Source organism: Dipodomys merriami, unplaced genomic scaffold (genome assembly GCF_024711535.1).
Source record: "Dipodomys merriami isolate MVZ:Mamm:240054 unplaced genomic scaffold, mDipMer1.0.p SCAF_201, whole genome shotgun sequence".
Taxonomy (NCBI): domain Eukaryota; kingdom Metazoa; phylum Chordata; class Mammalia; order Rodentia; family Heteromyidae; genus Dipodomys; species Dipodomys merriami.
The window spans coordinates 764,510-780,005 of NW_027203394.1; positions in this window are offsets into that span (position 1 = coordinate 764,510).

Below are 15,496 nucleotides of genomic sequence, written 5' to 3' on the forward strand. Positions count from 1 at the left end.
ACACCTTCTCTGTCTTCAATCCCTGTGTTCTTCTACCTGTCATCTGTCGGATTCAAAGCCAGTTCTGAATTACAGAAACATCAGCCTTTAGGAAAAATTAAAAACAAACTACGTAGGCTATGGGATGGGGAGGTTTTTATTGTTTTTTGATGGTGTGTTTGTTTGTTCTTGTCACTTGTGGGGCTTGAACTCAGGGCCTGGGCACTGCCCCTGAGCTCTTTGGATCAAGTGTTCTACCACGTTGAACCACAGCTCCACTTCTGGTTTTCGGGTGGTTCAGCTGGAGGTGAGAGTCTCCATGGGAGACTTTCCTGCCTGGGCTGGCTTTGAACTGTGATCCTCAGATCTCAGCCTCCGGAGTAGCTGGGATGACGGATGACACCAGCCACCAGCGCCTGGCTTTCTCGCTATTTTTCTTTTTTAACGCTGTTTTTGTGGAGTGGAAATCCAAAGATAAAGAAGCGTTCCAGTTTTCGCCACTCAGAACGCGCGGCAGCCAGTGTTTTGTCTTTAGGATAAGATGGAGAAGCAAAACTTGGTCCCCCCCCTCCCCTCCCAGATCTGGGAGGCCCAGATCTCTGACGCTCCACGCGGGCCGGGCCGGGCTGGCCTCTCACCTCCCTTCCAGCCTGTTCCCTTGCGGCAGACACCCTGGGCAGCAGCCTCCTCCCCGCAGCAGCCATGGTGAACTGAGATCCTGGGAAGCCCGATCATCCTCGGTGGTGGTGCCTCCTCCCCCTCTCCCTCCTCCCTCTTCCTCCCTCCTCCTCTCTCAAGAAAGATGTGCCCAGCACTTGACCGTGCGTGAAGCCTCCTTTCCCAGATGACCGCACGGGTCAGCAGCCCCTGGGCTTGTGGAATCGAAACCCCTTTGTACAACTACTTAAAGGGGCATTTTAAAGATTAACATATATATATATATATATATATATATATATATGTACAATAAGAAAAACATTTCAAAAACAAGAAGCCGCCAAAACACTAGAATGACACATATAAACAATTGTTTTTTAAAATGCTCAAATGATGGCACACTTCCTTTTTTATTTTTATTTTGAGATTCCAGCCTCTTCCCACCCCTGCCCTTGAAGAATCTCATCGCTTCTTTTTTTTTTTTTAATTTCCTTTTTTTTCTTTCTTCTTGCTATAAGGTGATGGGCAGAGAGGTTACAGTTGCGTAAGTCAGGTAAGGAGTACATTTCTTTTAGGACAATGTCACCTCTCCTCTTGGCTCTCTTCCACTTTAAGAGCGGTTTTTAAATTTAAAAAAAATTATCATTATAAAGGGATGCGCAGAGGGGTTACAGTTACATAAGTCAGATAAAGAGTGCATTTCTTCTTAGGCAATGTCCCTTCCTGTTTGAATTCGGGGCCTTGGTGCTGTCCCTGAGCTTTTTCACTCAGGGCTAGTCCTTTACCACTTGAGCCACAGCGCCACTTCTGGCTTTTTGGTGGCTAATTGGAGATAAGAGTGTCAGACCCTTTCCGGCCTGGGCTGGCTTAGAACCAGGATCCTCTCAGCCTCCCAAGATGACACCAGCGCCTGGCTCATTTGCTTTGTGATTTTTAACAAAGAAAAAGACGGATGGACGTACGTGGTGAGCACATGGGACCGTTGCGGAAAAACAGGTGGGGCAGGACTATCACGGGAGCAACTGGGCCCAGCGTGAGCCCTGTTCCCCCAGCCCGCCCGGCTGCTCACAGTGACGCACTGTCTTCCCCCGTGAATAGCCCCACGGCCGCCTGCCCTCACGCGTGACAGTCACTGTGCTGTACCCCCCGGACCGCCAGCTCCATTCACTGCTGGTACCAAAGCATCGTCTGGGAAATGGAGAGAATGGCAGATTCGAAATGAGGTAATGAATGAACAATGCGGATGACGTAGACCAGAATGCGACTTTTCTTTTCTCTTTTTTTAATTTTTTTTGCCCCCACAAAAGGTCTTCATACTTAGCTGAAACCACTAGTTAGACAATGCAGAGAAAAAAAACAAAACAAAACAAAAGCTGTCTCCGGCCTTATTGTCATTTTTTTTTTCTCCTCTTGAATAACATTCTGGTTCCCCCCCCCCCCCCCACATACACTGAGATTTATATTTGCAATTGTCTGCTTGGCATATGAATTGTTTTTATTATTATTATTTTTTAAGTGTGATTTATACTTCTCGTAATTAGATGCATCAGTCGACTGATGACCACTTTAGAAGTTGCTGTTTGGCCCAAAGGAAGGGTGAATGTGTAGAGGTTCTTGTTGTTGAAGAGCTGTTCTCGGGGCCTTAGCTTCGAGGTAGTGGAAGGCCCCGCTGGAAGAGAGCTCTGGCCCATGTTCGTATACCGAATTATGCTCCCATTCATTCCAACTCTGGTTTGTAGATTATGTGTGAAGACTCTGCGCTGCTCCGAGCCCAGAGACCCCTTCCAGGCTGTTTACGATGAATGTGTATTTAGGAATAATTTTCTAACCAGAGAAAATGGAGAGGACTCGTGGTGTTTTGTTTATTTTGACATCAGATCCTTCCAACCCAAGAAGGTGGCTGTTTTAAACATCTACACTTGGCGCTGCACGCTTGCAGATAATGAATGTACTTAAAAAAAATGATATGCTTGGATCTAAAGTAGATTTTTAACGTGTTAAAAAAATAATAGCATTGGAGCCGGGCGCCGGTGGCTCACGCTGTCAACCCAGCTACTCAGGAGCTGAGATCTGAGGATTACGGTTCAAAGCCAGCCTGGGCAGGAAAAGCCATGAAACTCTTATCTCCAATACACCACCAGAAAACCAGAAGTGGTGCTGTGGCTCAAGCGGTAGAGCGCTGGCCTTGAGCTGAAGAGCTGAGGGACAGCGCCCAGGCCCAGAGTTCAAGACCCACGACCACTACTACTACTATTACTACTACTAGCAGCGTTGGGTAAAGAAATTGGCCTAAAAATTTCCCCGTGTGTGTAAATCTACAATACCAGAGCATCATGCTTAGTGTTTTAAACTGACTTTGGGTTCTGCACACACATTTCTAGTTCATTATTCTATAGACACAGCTCTCACTTCACTAGTTGGATTTAAGAATGTTTTCACGTATCACCCGTAGGCTGAAATGAGTCTGAACATTACATTTTTAAAATAAGTAATATATAATTCAGTACCTTCCAGAAGTTTCCGCCGGTTGCCACTAGGCCCGATTTGCACTTTACTAAATTCAAATGGGAAAAAATGGATGTCTTATTCATGGTGACAGCTCTTCAATAGGCCTGGGACTGGTGAGCAGATGTGTGAATCGAACACTTACCCCCCTGCCCTCCCCCCCCCCCCGTTTGCTTAAGAATGATTGTGTCACAAGCTGTGTCTTGAAGACTTATGACAACATACGTGTCGTTTTCCTGCTAGCTCCACTCCCTTTCGTTCTGTGCCTCAAAAGCCACTGAGTCATTTCCTTTCTCCAACTCGCCCTTCGGAACTTTTCTTCTGTGGACACTGACTTTTGAAAGTCCCTCACCCTTTCTTCCTCCTTACCATGATGATTCCTTCTCTAGGCTCTGTCTTCAGCCCTAAACTTGGGAAGTATTTCCTCCTGACGTCTGACTTGTGTTCCCCCTCTGCATTCCCTTGCCTCTTTTTTCTCTTTGTCCCTCTGAGTGAATATGTTACATTTTCAGGGGTTTTGTGGTTGTTTTTTAATGCCCGGCCTGGGGTCTGAACACAGGACCTGGGCGCTGTCCCTGAGCGGCTTTTGCTCAAGGCGAGCGCTCTACCGCTTGAGCCACAGCGCCTCTTCTGGCTTTTGGTGTTTAATTGGAGATAAGAGTCTTACAGACTTTCCTGCCGGGGCTGGCTTCGAACCGTGATCTTCAGATCTCAGCCTCCTGAGTAGCTAGGATGACAGGCGTGAGCCACCGGCGCCCGCATACATTTTTAGGTCCTCCTAAAGTCTTAAGGTCTCCACCCCCTACCCCCCCGCCCCGTCCGCCCTGTTGTTGTTCCTGGACTTCATCTTTCTTTCTTTTGGTTCACTGCGTAGCCATTTCTCCTACAAACTGTAAGAGCGCACACAATGGTGCTACTGGCTGCGCTCTGTGGGTTAGGAGTGGTCGGGGCTGCCAGGTGCCTGAGCTGTGGGAATTCAAGGCAACATCTGGAGCAAAGTAGGTGGCGTCCAACGTGAGTGCCATTGCTTTCTCTAACGCGACCGGGCGTACCGTGCGTTTGTTCTTGTGTTTTGTGTGACGAGGGTGTGACATAGAATCGACCGAGTTGGCCCCAGTGGCTCATGCCTGTGATTATGCAGCTGCTCGGGAATTCTGAGGGTCATGGTTCAAAGCCAGCCTGGCCTGGCAGGAAAGTCTGGCAGGCGCTCCACCAGCGAAATGCTGGAAGTAGAGTTGTGGCTCAAGGGGTGGAGCGCCACCCTTGAGGGAAAGAGTGTAGAAGGCTCAGTGTCCAGGCTCCAGTTCCAGTGCATGTGCTCACACTCAGGTACGAGTGTGGGAAGGAACGGGGGGGGGGGGGAGGGGGACAGGAGGATTTCGGAAGTGTCCTTAAAAGTCCAAGCCCGCTTGGTTTCCTTCCTGTCCCCTCTGCCCCTGAAGGCACAACCCAGTGAAATTCCAGTTCTTCTTTCTCAATAGAGGTTGTGAAAACTAGAAGCCGTCTTCCTGAAAGCTGGCCATAAGGCCTGGAGATGTTGCTCTGACTCTCCCTGCCTGGACCTCCCCGGCCTGGCAGCCCACCCGAGACCCCGTTACCCCGGTACTTGGTCCTTGGCATCTGACTGCGTTTCCTGGTGGCTGAATGTTCTCCAGTGGAGGGGAGGCACAAAGACTGTGGTCCCTGGGCCTTTGGGTCTTTATTTCTTAGGGTCCCCACATCACTTCAACACTTCCCTTGATCCGTGCTTTTTAGTTCTATTTTTTAACTCGGTGCAGTAGCTCAAACCTGTATTCCTAGCTACATGGGAGGCAGAGCTTAGAGGATCACAAGTTGAGGCCAACCCCAGACAGAGACGTTCACAAAATTCCGTCTGGCCCCGTGGCAGGGCAGAGAGGTCTTGTCAAGCTCTGGGGAAAGAAAGCAGGATGCGCAGTCGCTGGGATTACAGGCATGAGCCACAGCGCCTGGCTTCGATTCGTCTTTATAACGAATCTAACACATCCTACTGACAGAGGGGGCAAATAGGCAAAGTTGACTGGAGCGTTTTCCAGAGAAGGGAGCCAGGCAGGCCGTAACCCAGGTACCACCCCTCCTGCTCTGTCTGAGCACCCAGACAAAGGAAGCAGGTACCCCGGGCGCCCTCCTCCAAGCGCGTGGCCCAATTCTTTTTTTGGGGGGGGGTCCGGTCATGGGGCCTGAACTCTGGGCCTGGGCACTGTCCCTCAGCTCTTCAGCTCAAGGCTAGTGCTCTAACACTTGAACCACAGCGCCACTTCCGGCTTTTTTCTTTTTGCTTATGTGGTGCTGAGGATTCGAACCCAGGGCCTTGAGCATGCAAGGCAAGCGCTCTACCACTGAGCCAACTTCCCAGCCCCACGTGGCCCAATTCTTTACAGAGCGTTGGCATGGCTGTCCTCACACTGGTTGATTATCCTGTTGAGCTGGCCCAGAATAATGAATTACAACAGTATTTCCTCTTCTTCTCTTCTTCTTCTTCTTCCTCCTCCTCCTCCTCCTCCTCCTCCTCCTCCTCCTCCTCCTCTTCGTCTTCTTCTTGGAGCTTCTAGAAGCTGGGGGATGGCCTCCTGTGCTGGGGAACTTGCTACCCATTTGGAAAAATAATAAAAGTTAGTTCCTGCCTCAACCGCGTTTGCAAATAAATTCCAGATGGATTGCATATCTAAAACTAAAAAAAAAAAAAAGCAAACTAGGGGAATTAATTGAGTACCCGAGAAGACACAATTAGGATCTTGACATAGAAAAGGCTTTTCTGTAGAGACCCAAAGCAAAACTTCTAAAGGAAAAGATCAGAATTTGTTTTTGTTGTTTGGTTTTTTTTTTTGCTATTTCCAAAATAAAACACTTGCTATGACAGAATATACCATAAATAAAATACGAAGGCAGATGGCAGACTGGGGGGAAAATATTTGGAACCTAATGAACAGTGGATTCATATGTAGGCTCTGTGAAGGAGTCATACAAATTGGATAATAAGATGATAAACTTTTTTTAAAGGAAAAAGTGGGCAAAACACATTTTTTAAAAAAGCAATACTTAAGAAGGAATACAGTTGGCTAATGTCCCAGAAGACACTCAACTTGAACATCAGTCAGAGACACAGAGATTTGAACACTGAGATCACATTTTTCCCCCATACTCATCAGATTGTCAGAGATCACTCAAGCCTGAGAATCGAATGCTGGCAAGGTTTTCCAAACAGCCTCATAAATTACTGCAGGAACCCTAATCGGTGAAGCCATTGGGAGGGACTCGAACACCGTTCAAAATGGTAGTTGTCATCCAGAGCCAATCCGCTTGGAGAAACGCTCACCTTTACAAACAGAGAGCCAGACCGAGACAAAATGAGCCATGACTTCACGTAGCGATGCGCTGGCAGATATTCACAGATCCCTAGTATAGGATAGGGCCACCATTTTTCGGAATATTACGTAGCAGTGAAAAGCTTCTGAAAAAGCAAGCATCTATCCCTGAACCTTCACCAAGGCGTATTTTACCAAAAAAGAAAAAGAGACATAACGTTAAAAAATTTTTTTTAAACCACATAAAATAAAAACGTCATAAAACTAGCGTGTGTGCGTGCGGAGAGATGATCTTGCTTGTCCTTGGCTGTGGAGGAGAAGGCTGACGTGGGAAGTCGCTCTCTGTTGTCATCTGCTGTGACATCTTGTGGATCACAGGATGGCCTCATTTTCCTCTGATTAGCATGAAGCAGTATTATAGCTCAACCCTGCCGGGCATTGAAAATGGTTTCCCCATCCGTTTCTGGCCCTGATGGCCGGGCTCCAGCTGCCCTTCTGTGTGGAGCCCGTGCTGTTCCAGACATCCGTGGCCGCCTTGGTCCTGCGAGTGAGCACACCACGCGCGCTCCACACGCACCCACGCTTTCGCTCGCGGGGGTCCCCCCCCCCCCCGCTTTCTCTATCGATTCTCCTGCGCTTGGCACGCCGGCTATTTCCAGCTCCTTCCAGCCCTAGATAATGTTGAATAAACATTTTCACACGCATGAATTTTTTAAGTCTGAGCTATTTTCCTGAGGTTCGTTTCCATGCTGGAAGCATATTTTTATCACTATTGATCCAAGCGGCTCAATAGCTTTCCAGCGCTGGGCCAAGGAACGAAGCCACCTGCAGTGTGCATAGACACCGCCCTGGCCAGGGAGCTCAGCCCCCGGCCAGAGTGGTCAGCCCGTGGCCAGCGTTCCCGCAAGACTTCCGGCCGACGCAGACCTCACAGCAGGGCCTTTTTGGTGAGCTCCCTAGACACCACAGAGAAACAGGGAAGGGAGAGGTGTCTTTCTCCCTGGTCCACATCTATCCCCTTCCTCCGGGGACAGCACCCGAGCCTTCCTGTTCTCTTGATGCATGAGGGCTGACAGGAGGTCCAAGCATGGTCAGCGGTCAGCTAACCACCTGGCATGGTGGCCAACCTCTGCGTCCCCCGCCCTCTCTTTCTTCTCTCTCTCTGGAACCTCTGCTTCCTGGGTCCCAGTGCTATGGCACCTGCCCACGGCTGGGCAGTTACCTGAACCCACACATCTCCCCTCTGACTTGAAAGTGGTTCAAGGTCCACGGCTGTCACTCGGTCTCCTGCCAGTGCTGATCAATACACGAGAGCAAGGGATCAAAAAGTTGGGCAGGATGGGGGGCGGAATATTCTCGGGGAGCTAGGAGGTTCCCTTCCCGTAAAGAGACCCTCAAATCCTGTCACCCAGCGGCCGACAAGCCTTCGTCCGTCCCATGCTCACGGTCTTTGCCAGGCTATACCCTACCATCTGTTGACCCATGGTGACGCCATGTTATGAGCTCGCACTGGGAAGTGAACCCCTGATGACAGTTCTTCTCCTCTGAGCTGCTCTGCCACGGTGTGGCAGCGCTCAGGCCAGTGTTGAGGGGGGTGGGGGGGGTCTCCTACCTCCCCATATTTTCCCAGGCCACGGAGATCTGAGACACAGAAGATAAGATCTGTGAGTCGCGAAGTGTGCGCCTATGTTTTAGGAAGTCAAACTCGCCAAGTGCCAAAACATTAGTAGTCATCTGCGAACAACTCTGATCGGGAAAATTAAACATTTGTACTCTTTAGCCAAGACGTGAGAGCATTCGATACACTGGGTAGAAATGTATTTACGCCTCCTCTTGAGCTGTTATGACATATTGTGTGTGCTCCCTCCCCAACCCTAAGTAGAAATTTCCTTTCAGACTTTTCTGGACTTGCAGGGTAAGTTCTGGAAGGGACTTACTCAGCCTCTTGAGAAATACGATGCGCTATTTCTTGGGTTTCTGGCAAAGTCTGTTGGTTAATAGCTTCTTCTCAGAAAGGAGAGAGGGAGCCTTTTTCTTCTCCCTCAGCCAGTCTTTTCTCAAGCCCACTTTGCCCTGTGACAATGTGGAACCAGAATCTCTGTTGTGTTTGTTTTTCTGGTCATGGGTCTTGAACTCTGGGCCTGGGCGCTGTCCCTGAGCTCTTCAGCTCAAGGCAAGTGCTCTACCCCTTGAGCCACAGCGCCACTTCTGGTTTTCTAGTGTTTTATTGGAGATAGGAGTCTCATGGAGCTGGGCGCTGGTGGCTCACGCCTGTCATCCTAGCTATTCTATTCAGGAGGCTGAGATCTGAGGATCATGGTTCAAAGCCAGCCAGGCAGGAAAGTCTGTGAGACTCTTATCTCCAATAAACTACTAGAAAACCGGAAGTGGCGCTGTAGCTCAAGCAGTAGAGCTGAAGAACTGAGGGACAGGGCCCAGGCCCAGAGTTCAAGCCCCATGACCAACAACAACAACAACAACAACAACAAAAAACAAGAGTCTCACAGACTTTCCTGCCCGGGCTGGCTTTGAACTGTGATCCTCAGATCTCAGCCTCCTGAGTAGCTGGGATGACAGACGTGAGCCACCAATGCCTGGCCTGTACCGTGGACTTGACCCTGCTCCAGGGCCCGGATTCCATCTCCTCATGCTCCTCAGAGATCTTCTGTGATCCGCTATCTCTAAGCACCTACCTGTCATGTTTCGCCTGTGCTCAATCTGAACACCTTAAAAAAACAACAAAAACCAAAACCCTTTCTGAACCTAAAATACTGGGGAAAATATAGAAAAGGTCAGCTTTGAGTGCATATATGCAGTATTCAGTGCTAGTGATGTGATGAGACCGCTGTCTTCTGTATTTTTGTTGATACCAGTTAGTTGTACAGGAGATTTGGTTTTCTATGTATGAAAGCCATGGATGAGGATTGGAGTCGGCCCCTCTCCTCCATACATTAAACAAGATGGATTTTTATTTGTTCGTTTGGTGCCAGTCCTGGGGCTTGAACTCAGGGCCTGGGAGCTGTCCGTGACCTTTTTTTGGCTCGAGGCTGGCGCCCCGCTGATTATGAAGAGGACATTTTCAGTATTCTCTACTCTTACACTAGGTAAGAATGGTGACGTTGTAATATTCTTAGAAAAGTGGTTTCTGGGTCTAATTTTGCTGATCTCCAGGAAAGCTTCAAGCATGCCCCCAAATTCTTAAAACAAAGATTATTTTTAACTCACTTTAATTAGGACATGTAAAGATGTGTCATTCGGCTGTTTTAAGAGAAAAGTAGATGATCACATCCTGTTAATGAATCTAGAATGGGGATGTTGCCTTACAGTTAAAACTCTGGGATCTATACAACCCAATTAAAACATTTTTTTTTTTTAGCCCATTTAAAAGTTTTCACAGTCAGGTGCAAATGGCTCATGTCTATAATCCTACCAGCTCAGGAGGCTGAGATTTGAGGATCTGTTTTGAAGCCAGCTTGAGCAGGAAAGTCCATGAGACTCATCTCCAAAACAAACCAAAACAAAAACCAGAAAACAAATGAAAAACACCAAAATAGCTGGAAGTAGAGCTGTGACTCAACTGGTAGTGTGCTAGCCTTGAGCAGAAAAGTTAAGAGAGCGGTGGCTCCGAGTTCAAGCCCCAAGACTGGCATAAAAACACGTTTTCCCCGGGGTTTGTATTTGTGATATATATATTTGATGTATGTTTGCCTATGCATATGATCCCTTGGTGCTTGTGTTCGACGTCCACAGATTTGTGATTGCCCACCTCAAGCTCCAGAGGGGCCAAAACAAAATGAAAAATTCAGATCAGAACTTAAATGAAAAATTCGAATCAGGTTCAACAAAGGGAACAGATCTGAATCGACGGCATTATCGTTAAATCATAGAAACACACATACACATAGTATAGCTTAAATTAGGCGAGTGTGATTCTGAAAACAGTTGTAACTGGGCCTAGGAGGTTTCCCGGTCGCCAACTGCAGCTGGGTGGCAACATGGATGATCAAACATTTACGAACGGGGAGGGATTTGGTTTCAAACGCCACCGAGGAGCCTGGCACACCCCCCACCCTAACAGCGGCCGTAAACTCCATGCCAGCGTCTGGCTTCCCACGTGCTATGCGGGGCGCCGTCCTAGCCTTCCCTCCATCCTCATTTCCAGCCAGGGTGGCTACTAAGAGAGGGGCTCATTTACTTATAAATGAGGAGCCAGGGCCTGGCGGCCAGGGCAGGATAGTAGGATAGGTGTGACACTGAAGAGAGTCTGGGGCCATCTTCCTGTCCCACCCCACAGCGGAGACTCACATCTTGTAATTACTCTAGAAAGAGTTTTGCGCCGGGTGCCTGTGGCTCACGCCTGTCATCCTAAGCTACTCGGGAGGCTAAGATATGAGGATCGTGGTTCAAAGCCAGCCTGGGCAGGGAAGCCTGTGAGACTCTGATCTCCAGTAAACCACTCAGAAGACTGGAAGTGGCGCTGTGGCTGAAGTGGTAGAACGCTTGTCTTGAGCTGAAGAGCTGAGGGACAGCGCCCAGGCCCAGACACTGACCAAAAAAAAAAAAAAAGTTCTTAGATTTGCCCGGCCTTAAAATTAAGCTAGCTGGGGACTGGAGATGTGGCTCAAGTGGTAGAGCTCCAGCTGTGAGCAAAAATAAAGTCAAAAGGAGTCAAGCCCCACCAGTACCAAAACACACACATACACACACACACACACACACACACACACACACACACACACACACACACACGAGCACACATGAGTAAACTAGCCAATCTAGAAGAGTCCGGGCTTACAATTTTCTTCTTTACCTGGAAGGGATCTTTGAGACATTTCTGTCTTGTAGTCATGTTTCAATAAAAGAGAAACTGAGTTTGGGCTAAAAATTTTAAAAAACAACGTGGGTCATCGTCTCCAGAGATCATTGGCAATGGTGGAGCTCTTCCTTCTTCAAGTATGAAGCGGGCAGGTTGGAAGCAAAGACAGAAATGCACGCCATTGCAGTGTTTGTAGGGTTTGTGGGGGCCAAGCTTCCAGCACATTCCCCAGCCTCTCCTGGTAATACCACGGGGCCCTGCGCTGTGTTCACCACACACAGAAAGACAGTGTCTCCCTTAGTCGAGATTTGGGGGAGCGGATGAGTGCTGGAAGATTAGCGCAAGATCCCCAGGCTCGACTTCAGGGCTGCGTGCTCTTGCTTGGCTTTTTCACTCAAGGCTGGGGCTCCACCATTTGAACCATGCCTCCACTTCTGACTTTTTGCTGGTTAATTGGAGATAAGAATCTTACAGACTTTTCTGCCCAGGCTGGCCTAGAACCAGGGTCTTCAGGTCTCAGCCTTCTGAGTAGCTGAGATTACAGGCGTGAGCCACTGAGCCCAGTTTTGTTTGCTTTGATTTGCGGTACAGGGCCTCAATCTTGCTAGGCAGGTGCTTTACTCCTTACGCCATTCCACCGGCCATTTTGACATTGTCAAGATAGGGCTTTGCTTTATGCTTGCGTTGGCCTGAACTTCACTTCTCCTATTTTCTTCGCTGGGCGGCTGAGGTTACGGGCACGCACGACTGTACCTAACCGTCGATGAAGAGGTGGTGTCATGAAGTTTTCTGCCCAGGCTGACTTTGAACCACAATCCTCCTGGTCTCAGCCTCTCAGCAGCTAGGAGGTTGTGTTTGTGTGGGTGAGTCCGTGTGGTTACAGCACAGCTCTGTGGACCAGGTGCCCCTTCCCTCCCCCGCCCATGTACAGACACACCCCAAGCCACGTAGAGGGTGCGGTGACCACGCTTGTAAGCACGTGGCCTGGAGAGGCCCATGCCATGGGGCTGCTGCGTGCCGTTCTCACCTTGAACAGGCCGCTGAGCATCGACAGAAAGTAATAGGAAAGCCATGAGAAGGTACAACGAGGCCTGGACATCCTGTCTCCCTGTGACCTTGCCCCTGACCGTAATTACGGCTCACACCCTGCTGTGAGCTGTACACCAGACCCAACTGGCTCCTGGCTGTCCAGAGCCCTGTGTCCCACTGCAGGCCGGCGTGGATACTGGGTTCGAATGGAGGCTCCGGGTATCAGGGAACAAATTGTCTTCCCTCCTTGGACTAAGGCGACAGGAAGGGAGACCGTACTCTTGGGAAGTTGTGACCGTGAAGATGGTGCTTGGGGAAATAGTAAAAGCCAGGAAGGGGGGGGGGGAGAGAGAGAGAGAGAGAGAGAGAGAGAGAGAGAGAGAGAGAGAGAGACAGACAGACAGACAGACAGACAGACAGACAGACAGGCAGGCAGGCAGGCAGGCACAGACAGACACAGACAGAGAGAGACAGACAGAGAGACAGACACAGACACAGACAGACATAGACACAGAGAGAGAGACAGACAGACAGAGAGAGACAGACACAGAGAGACAGACAAAGACACAGACAGACATAGACACAGAGAGAGAGAGAGACAGAGAGACAGACAGACAGACATACAAGCACAGACACAGAGAGAGAGAGAGACAGAGACACAGCCAGAGAGAGAGACAGAGACAGAGACAGACATACAGAGAGACAGACAGAGGCAGAGAGAGAAAGAAGAGAGACAGACACAGACACAGAGAGAGACAGAAAGACAGACAGACAGACACAAACAGACACAGACAGAGAAAGAAGAGAGACAGATTGGAGCAAGAGAGGACAGACAGAGGGGAGCAATAGAGGAGAGAGAAAGGAGGGAGGGAGGAGGAAGAAGAAGAAGAGGAAGAGAGGAAAGGAGGGAATGGAGGGGAAGGAAGGGAGGGAGGGAAGACGGTGTTGGGAAATCAGGGGCAAATAGAAGTGTGCGGAGGCTTGTTTAGGAAAAGCTGGGAGGGAGGGTGAGGGGAGGGAAGTGGCCCGCCATATTACTATTGAGAAGATGCTTTGTATTTGGTTGTCCTCATTAAGTGAGATAGGCCGTATGCCAAACCCAGAGGCAAAGTGTGTGTGTGTGTGTGTGTGTGTGTGTGTGTGTGTGTGTGTGTGTGTGTGTGTGTGTAAATGCAATCCATTACCCAGATGTTTCCAGATATCTGGAGTTCCTGGCATCAACTAGACAGCAGCATCTCAGCGATGGGATTGTTGGCTTTGCGTGCGTCTATGTGAGCCGCGTGTGGCAACTCGCGATGGCCTGGCTTCTTTGTTCACTTCTGAACGTGAGTTCACCACAGAGCTGCCCGTGGCCGGCCTGGGCCAGCCTGCCCCCCATCTGGCCGGCCACAGCACCCCGCTCCGCTCTGCCTGCATGGTCCTCCCCCACGGGAAGAGGAGACAGTAGTCTGAAAGCTCTTGCAAAACCACCCAGCAACCGTAAGAACTCTCCTTCTCTTCTGAAACACAAACCAAAACAGCTCCCTGGCCACCGGTGTTCAAGGGGTTTTCCCAAATAGTTTAACTGAATTCCAGTCCTGGGGAGAGATTAAGCAGCAGCCCCTGAGGCTACTGAAAACACCTTACCACAGAGGTGGACCAATCCTCCAAAGGGCCAGATGGGAAGTATTGGGGGGGGGCTTTTGGGGTCATCTGATCTGTGACGTTACCTCTCGGCCCCTACCAGCCTCCTTTTGACTTTCTTCCCAGACATCTACAAATATAAAAATGAGGCCAGATATGATAGCTCATGCCCAGATACCATTCTTGAGTGAACCATAATGGCCTATGAGCCATTGAACCAGGGAGGTGGGGTCCAGCTGCGCCATCTTGGCCTCATGGTGGATGGTAAGGTCTGCCATCTTGTCTTCATGCTGGGGGAAGGTAAAGCCCCCGCCCCCCAGGTGATAGGTTGGATGATAGGTTACTGATAGGTTACTGAACCTGTCCGTCCAGTACCTGGGACTCAAGTTTCCTGAGACCCTGCCCCCTGCCCTTTTTAGGCCAAGACCAGCACCGTCGCCATTACGCCATGCCAGCTGTCTCCGTGTTTGTGTCCTGTCCGTCTCCCGTCTCTTCTCTGGGCTAATGTGAAAAATTGTTTCACAGCGGTGGTGTGTGGGCCGTGACAGTCAGTCACTCGGGGGTGCTGGAAGTGTGGTCCCCATGTTCCCGGTGATCCGTTATTGCTCGTTTTGGGTCCAGTGGGTCTCGGGCATCATCGCCCTTGAAGGAACATTCTCCAGTTCACACCCAAGTCAGTCCTGCGCTGTCCCGGGTGCATACACCCTATGCAGATTTTTTTATTAGCGGAAACTGGTGCACCACGTTGCACCAATTGCCTACGATTGCAATGAAAAAGACCACCTTATTATTACTATTACCTGAAGCCTTGCCTTCACTGTGCAAAAACATTCCACCACTTGATCCACAACCTCAAGCCTATTTGAGGGACGGAGGGCTTTTTTTTGTAAGAAAAAAAAACAATTTGTACTCTAGTTAGCCGGGACTGTGATCCTCCCGTGAACGCCACTGGTTAGCTGGGATGAGGGAAGGTGCTGATGGAGATACAGTCCTACTTTTTTGCTCTGGTTGCCCTTGAATGGTGATCGTCCCCATCTTTGCCTCCCGAGTAGCTGAGTGTGTGTCAGCGACCGTACCACGCCCAGATGGTTACCACAACCCTAGGGGCAGGACCTCTGCGTTTTCCTGCAGCAACCTGGTGGTGTTCCGGTGTTCCCAGGCCAAAAGTCTGGTCTGTGAGCAAAACTTCATCCTCTCACTTTCTCAGTCTCAACTGGAGATCTGATTACGGCTATTAGTATTATAATCTGACGACAGCTTTCTCCTTCTGCAGGGCCTGGGGTGTGTATATGTGTGGGGTGGGGGTGGGGGGAGAAAGCAACCTGAAAAACACAACTAAGCTGTCATTTGCCTTGGGGATCCTCTATCCTCTTCCCCAGGCTGTGCCCAATTCAGGCATCTCCCACAGAGCTGAGGGCTGGGGCTGGGGGGAGAGCGCAGAGAGCACACTGGGTTCTGTGTTACTGTTCCGCTTCGGGTAGAGGCCTCAGTGCTAGCCTTTCCAGCCTCAGTTTTTCATGGTCCCGCTGTTCCCATGTCACGCTGGGTGTCACTGCTTATATTT